Consider the following 8,210-nt stretch of genomic DNA (forward strand, 5'->3'; position numbering starts at 1 on the left):
ATGCTTCCTGTTGGCTCAGCAAGTTGGTTTGAAGGTTCAGTATTTGCTCTTGTCCTTCCATATATTGGGCTGAAGTCCACCTCTTTTCCTCTTACGTAACTTTTGAAGGTTGGGGCCTTGGTTTTATCCTCTCTTACTACATTCGCATAAAATTCTTTGATGAGGTTTCCATTGATCTTCCCTTCTGGACTTGTGAGCAATTGCCACCCCCTCTGTTCGATTTTCTCCAGAATTTGTGGTGACTCATCTGCATTGATTTGGAAGATTAACTCTGGCAATGTCTTTCTCGCCCTTATCCGTTGGAATTCACGTTCATGAAAGGCAGTTTTGAATTTCTTCTCATCAAAAGGAATACTCTCCATGGGTTCCTTCCTCTTTTACCTCTTTGAGCTTGATGATGCCATGATTTGAGTTGCTGTTTTGAGGTGGAGGTTGGAGGATACGGAGAGATAAGGAATAGGTTGGCTAGGATAGAGTGTGATGAAGGGGTTTGAGCAAGCCAAAAGTATGAAGTGTGGAGAGTGGGAATTTGAGTGTGAGGAATGATCATGCACTAAGGTTCACTTATATAGGGAGGTCATGAGTGGATGGAAGGTGTGGATTGCAAGGATTGTTGCTTGATGGACGGTTGGGGTTGTGTATGAAGGAAGGACAAGGATCATCACTTAATGAGAGTGATTGGTTTGGTCTTCAAGGGTCTTCTTTCTCCAATGTTGCATGGCAGCGTTTCCCCATGCGTTCCCTCTTGAGACATGTGTGTAGTGCTCTTCATTAAGTGGCAAAATCTCCCCCATTTAATTGTCCAATCAATCCCCTTTTTATGCTTCTTTTCCTTTCCTATAAAGATTTAAAACAAGGAAATTAATATCATAAAAATCAAACTCTATGGCTAGAATAATAAATAGAGGAAAAAGAGTTTGTTTATTTATGAATTTCAACTAACTAACTACTTGTGTATCCTTATGCATTTTGGTGGCACCATGGGGTGACACCAAACTTAGTTTGAAGTAATGTGATGAAAAGTTTTGTTCATCCTTGATGAATGGTATGTTCACATGCAGAGATGCAAACAAGTCTAGGAACCTTGAGTATATTCTTTTTCCCACAGCACCATTGATCAGTTGAGGGAAGGGTGCATAGAGCTTCAGCAGCTCTGTTCTGAGATTTCTGGTTCTTGGCGATTTCTATCCTCCTCCTTTATTGAGTTGTCTTCAGGTTGTTTGCAAAGTTTGCCTTGCTTGTCTTCAGTCTCTTGATCACTCGCAGTGACCATTTTGCAATCTTCCCATCTTACTTTCTTTGCTTCTCCTTTGGGGTTTTTCTCCGTGTCACTTGGGAAGCTATCAGTAGGTTTGGGAATTTTCTTAGCTAAATATCCCACCTGGAATTCCAGCTTCCTGATGGTCTCTCTTTGTCCCTAAGTGAGAATGGAAATAGGAGCAGTCTATAGGCGTCAGAGTGAACACCATTAGACTTCACTGTGTCACATATTCTCAGGAAGGTGGTTAAATGTTGATTGGGCTCTTCTTGAACACCTCCTCCAAAGGAACAGTTGTTTTGAACAAGGGTGATGAGCTGTGGTTTAAGTTCAAAGTTGTTGGCATGGATTGTTGGCTTTTGGATGCTACTTCCACAATTGTCTGGGTTTGGATTGATGTAAGAGCCCAAAACTCTTCTATCCTCCCCAGCATGATTTGCTCTACCTCCTCCTCCATGGTTGTGATCCTCTTCTTCATGATGGTTTTCCATGTTGTCTTCCATGTTTGTTTCAAAGAATTCCTCTTCTTCCTCAGCACCAACTACTTTCTTTCCTCGTGCCTCCCTCCTTAATCTAAGGAAGGTCCTCTCAGGTTCAGAATCGAAGGAAGTTGAAGCCCCACTTCTTCTCCCTGTCATATAACCATCAAGTGCAAGCAAGAAAAGATAGGTGCAGAAAGTATTTGTGTCAGAATTACTGTTAGTTGTGGGTGATGCAATATATCAAACAGTTAGTGGGTTAGCAAACAGAATTGAAAATAACAAAGAAAAACAAAAGAGTAGAGGGGGAAGGGAAGAAGTTTAACTAAAACAAAAAGTAAATCACTCAAACAGAAATGAAATTCACAAAAAATAAAAATGCTCAATCTAGTGATCTTCAAATTTAATCATTGTTGATGCACAATCAATCCCCGGCAATGGCGCCATAAACTTGATGCGGGGAAAACTTATCTCTCAACAAATCTCCCTTCGGCAAGTGTACCGAATTTGTCGTCAAGTAAAAACTCACAATAGAGTGAGGTCGAATCCCACAGGGATTGATTGATCAAGCAACTTTAATTAGAACAATGTTCTAGTTGAGCGAATCCAGAATTTGGGTTGAGAGTTGTAGAAAATAAAATGGCAGGAATGTAAATAACAGAAAAGTAAATGCTAGAATTAAAGGACTGGAAGTAAATGACTGAAAATAAATTGCAGAATTTGTAAATGGGAATGGGAGATTTGCCCATAAAAGTAAATGACAGAAATTAAAGAGAATGGGTAAGATCAGAGATGGGGAGTTCATTGGGCTTAGGAGATGTTGCAATTCTCCGGATCAAGTTCATTTTCATCTCTTCCTCAATCAATGCACTCATTAATCTCCTTGGCAATCTTAAGTGATTGAATTACAATTTCTTGCAAATCAATCTCTCAAATCTTGATCAATAGCCAATTCCTTGGTCAATTTCTCATGAGAAGAGATGAAGTATGGTCACTGATTATACCACATGCATTTCCCAAATCAAGTATTGAGAGGGTTATAGTCACATACCCATCCAAACCCAATTTGGTCCAGCATGAGAAAGCAATTCTAGCTTGATCTCTTCATTCCTCTTTCAAGGTTCAAAAGAGATCCAAGTTTGAATAGCTTCTCTTCCAAGATAACTACTCAATTGGATGAAGATTGAAAGCTTTCAAGTAAAATCAAGACAAAAGATAGAAGAAGAATAATGAAAATTAGTATTGATCCATCAAATTACAACAGAGCTCCCTAACCCAATGAAAGGGGTTTAGTTGTTCATAGCTCTAGAAAATGAAAATAAAGATGGAGAATACATCATACAACTAGAAATTGCAGAGAAAGTAAAATACAGAGAGTAGTTCTCTTTTTCCAGCCTCCAGAACTCCTTAACAATTCAAAGCTACTCCTATATATACTACTCTTCTCAGCTTCTAGTTTGCTCTTCAAGTCTTGGGCCTTTGGATCTTGAGTTTGAAGCAGTTCTTTTCTTCATTTGGGCTTGGCTTTACTTGCAGAGAGAAAGTGCTAAGTGGGCAGAGACTTTAGCTCAGGGCGTTAGGGGTGTTAACATTTAGTGAAAGTATAAGTTCGAGAACGTTAGTGACACTTAACATTTTCACTAACGTTCCAATGTACCCCTTTGCCTCACGTTAGAGCCCACGTTAACTGGGTTAACGTGGCTTCTAACGTGGCCTTGCCAACCTTCGGGAACGTTAGTGACACTCAACATTGTCACTAACGTTCCAATGTGCCCCTAGATCTCACGTTAGAGTCCACGTTTACTAGGTTAACGTGGCTTCTAACGTGGCCATTCTTAGCCATCCCAACGTTAGTGACAATGTTGAGTGTCACTAATGTTGGCTCATCATTCATTCCTCATCGTTAGCTTCCACGTTAACTAAGTTAACGTGGAAGTTAACGTGGCTCCTTGGGGTTGTGTGGTTGCTTCCAACGTTAGTGACGATGTTGAATGTCACTAACGTTGTCGACAACTCTCACTTCTTACGTTAGCTCCCACGTTAACCAAGTTAACATTGTGTGCTGTGTCATGGATAATGCAGCATACAAGTTGTCACTAAATTCATGCAAAATCTTCATGAAATAATGTAAAATGCACAATGTATGCTTGAATCAAGGTGTAGGTGAATATCTACCCAAAACTAGCTTATTTCCTAAAGAAATGCATGAAACTAACCTAAAAATAGTAAAGAAAAGGTCAGTGAAACTGGCCAAGATGCCCTGGCATCAATGCGTGCACGCCGATGCTGCACGTGGCCCACTAAAGGTGAAATCGCTGGGGGCAATTTCTGAAGCACTTTGGGCCCAATCCAACTCATTTCTGATGATATTTCATGCAGAATTCAAGCTTGGGCAAGGGGTGGAGCAATTTTATGTAGTATAGCATCATGTAGGTTAGTTTCTAGAGAGAGAAGCTCCATCTTCTCTCTAAAATTAGGGTTTTTAGGCTTAATTCCATCTTAGATCTATGTTTTGATTATTGTTCTCATCTTGTTTCTTCTACAATTTCATGCTTCTACATTTTGATTCTCTTAGTTTTCTTGTTAATTTCTCTTTTATTCTCTCCTTTATGTTCATGGATGCTCATGTTGGATTTAGATATCTTTTAGTGAAATTTAATGTTTGATGTCTTATAATTGTTGATTTGAGTTGTTGATTTACTTTCTTACAATTGGTAGTTGGTAGATTTATTATTCTTGCATTTTTACTATGCTTTTCTTTTATGCCTTCCAAGTGTTTGACAAAATGCTTGGTTGGGCTTTAGAGTAGATTTTGAGCATTCTTGGCTTGGAAAGAGTAATTTGGCAATCTTGAGTCGTTAATACCCAATTGAGATTGGTGATCTAGAGTTGTTAGTTAATATCATTTTCAATGACTCTAATCTCTTGCTAATTCAATTAGTGAGTTGATTAGGATTTTTGAATTGAGATTAACTAGACTTGTTTGACTTTCTCTAATGGAAGATAACTTACACCTTCTTCCAACATTGGGGATGACGAAATAAGATAAATTCTTGTTAAGTATTGTTATAATTAATGACTAGGATGGAAAGCCTATGATCTCAATCCTTGCCATGAATGTCTCTCTTTAGTTACTTGCTTGATTTATTCTTCTTGTCATTTAATTCTTGCCCTTTAATTTCTTCCCCCTTATCAATCAAACCCCCCTTGTTCCTCATAGCCAATAATTGACCACTTCATTGTAATTCCTTGTGAGATGACCCGGAGTCTAAATACTTCGGTTAATTTTCATTGGGGTTTGTACTTGTGACAAAACCAAATTTAGTTTGATTTGAGGATTGACTATTGGTTTGGACTATACTAACAACGAAAATATTTTGTGGAATTCCGAACCGGTATAAATCCTTGCATCAAATTAATGGCGCTGTTGTCGAGGATTTGCAATGGTGTTATGTTATTGGCTATTGTATATATGTTAATATGCTTCTTTGCTAGTTTTTGCTTGTTTTAGGAGTTAGTTTTTATTAGTTCTTACTAGTTTTGTTTTTATTTTCTCTTGCTATTATGAATTCTCACCACTTTGGCTATGAGTTTGGTTCAAATTATGTTGTAAGAAATGGGAGCTACAATGAGGATGTGCATCAAGGATGGAATAATCAAAGATGGGAGGAGCCTCAAGGGATTGATCAACCTTCTTGGCAATAACAACCTCCAGATTCTTATGGGTATAATCCTAATCCTAATGCATATCAATCTAATGGATGTGGTGACCCTTATTGTGATTGTCAACAACCACCACCATATGCCTATGAACCACCCCCTCAACATGACTTTGAACCACCTTACTCACAAGCCCCTACCACCAAACACCTCATTATGACCCTAATCCTTATCCACCATACCAACCACCTTATGAACCATATGAACCATACATGGAACCGCCACCATTCCAACACAATTACTCTTAAGAACCACCACAATATACACCACCTCCATACCCTTACCAAGATGAACCAGCTTTCAATTATGAAACTTTTCTCCCAAACAATGAACCTTCTTTTTCCACACCACCTCCAATGGATGATTCTCTCCAAGAATGTGTTAGTTCTTATATTCAAAGGCAAGCAGAGAACCAAAAGGAGTTCAAGGAGTTAGAAGCCAAGATAGCTACCATAGCAGAAGCCATTCGCAATATGGTCTTCTCCCACCTAAGCCTATGCGATCAAGGAACTCCCATTGTTGAATGTGGAGTAACAATCAAGGAGCATAGTGAGGGAGTGAGTTTAGAGCTTAAAGGTGTAGAAGAAGGGGTGAAACAAGAATTGCCACAAGGGGAGGAAGTTGAGATAATTGAGCCGGAAGAAGTGGTTGAAGCCTTTGAAGAGGTTGACCAAGAGATGGATTCAATTATTGAAGAATTCTTATGTACAATTGAATCCTCTCCAATTGGGTTTGACATAGAGGGTAGGGAAGAAGATACCTCACCTCCCATACCCTTGGTAAGCAATGAAGAAGAGATTGAATTGGAAGGAAGCCACCAAGAGGAGGAGGTTGAGCAAGAAGCAAGCTCCATCATTGAAGATGATTCCAAACCAACTAATGAGTCTTTTGGAATTGATGAATCTCCCTCATTATGCTATGAAATTGATGACAAGGAGGACCGTGCACAACCTCCGACACAGGGTTTGAGCAATGAGAGGTGTATAGAAAAAGTTGGTGAGCAAGGAATTGAAATTAAAGAAGCTTGCAAGGAGGTGAAAGTTTCAAAGGAGGACCACAAGGGAATGGATCTCACATTGGCTAAGTGTGAGGAGGTCCCTCTTCCTAAGTCACCATCATCCAAAACAACGTTCAAGTGGGTAAAATTCTTATTCCTAAGCTTTACCTTCTCACTTGAATATGGTTTGATAGAAAATGATGGTCAACTTAGAGCTCTTTGTGGAGTTAAGAGTAGGAGAGAGTTGTGTAGTGGTTGAAAACATCACTCTAGGTTCATGATGGTTGCATGCTCAAAGTTGAATGTCAATGGTTGGTGTAGAACCAAATTGCAAGGGTCTAGGAGAATGTTTGGATGCTTAATTGAGAATTCACAAGCCTTGTCACCCAAATTTAACTATGGTAGTCAACGGGAAGATGGGTGCAAGAACAAGGTTTGGGACTCTGGTATTCATTTCAACAACCAATACTCTTGGGGCCTTGTCATCTACCTAAGCTTACTTGAATGCCTTGTGCACCTAATTTGGGATCCCAGTGGACATTGGAGATGTAATCAATGGTGGGGATTCAAGGATGAATTCAAGCATAAACCACCCTAGCAAGGACCTCCACCAAATGTCTAACTTAAGGACTTAAACTAAAAGTGCTAGGTGGGACACACCCCACCATGGTAAACTCTTTCCTTTCTCTTGTAAATATAATCAATGGATGAATTGGGTTGCCATTGTTAGGTAGTTTTCTTCTTTGCATACTCTTGTTTTAATATTTTGGTTGTTGGTTTGTTTGATTAGATTTGTGTCTTAAGTTGTAGCTTAGTTGTTATTGAGTAGTGTTTTGCTTGTAGTATAAGTTTTGTTTTTAGTGTATTTGAAAATTTTTCAAAAACTTAAAGATTTTTGTTAAATTTGAATTTTGGTTGCTTTAGAATGTTTATAGCTTAGGAGAGTGTTAAATTCTATTTTAGGCTTTTAAAAAAAAAGCAGGCATCGGCACGCAAGCGCGCTGTGCGCGCGCGTTAGCGTGGTATCACAACTCCTAGTACTAAAACCCGAGAGTTTTGCCCACTTTATGCCTACTTTATGCCAGGCGATCCGCGCGTAAGCACGCATGGCGCATACGCGCAGATTGTCCCTGCCGCATCCGCGCGCAAGCACGCATGGCGCGTACGCGCCGATCGTCCCTGCTGCATCCGCGCATAAGCACGCATGGCGCATATGCGCGGATTTGCACCCTGTTTTTCTCATTTCTCCTTTATCCTTCTTTCTTCTTTTCTTCTTCTTTCTTTCTACTTTTTTTTTCTTCTTCCTCTCTTGGAAATTTTTTTTCTTTAAAAAATTAAAAAAATATATATAAAATAATAATTAATTGATATAAAAATTTTTTCTTTCTTTTAAAAATAAAAAAAAATTAAAAAAAATTATTAAAAAAAAATTTTATTCTCTCTTTTCTTCCATCTTCTTTTATTGCATTTCCTTATTTTCATTCATTGCATTTTAATTTTATTTTTGTAACTTGTTTTCCCTTTTATTTTCTAAGTTTCTTATTTTAATATTGGTGTTTAATTCTTTTACTCAATTGTTGAGATTTTCTTGGTTACTCTTGGTGCTTCGTGACTTGTTTGGCATTAATTGTAATATTTGCTCTACACACAAGATTAGTGCTTTAGTCCTTCCTGACTCATGATCCCTTGTTTTTATACCTCATCATCAGTGAGTTAGGATGGGACCAAATGCTCTCATGCTTATCATTAATCTTGT

The sequence above is a fragment of the Arachis ipaensis genome, chromosome B02 (genome assembly GCF_000816755.2).
Source record: "Arachis ipaensis cultivar K30076 chromosome B02, Araip1.1, whole genome shotgun sequence".
Lineage (NCBI taxonomy): Eukaryota > Viridiplantae > Streptophyta > Magnoliopsida > Fabales > Fabaceae > Arachis > Arachis ipaensis.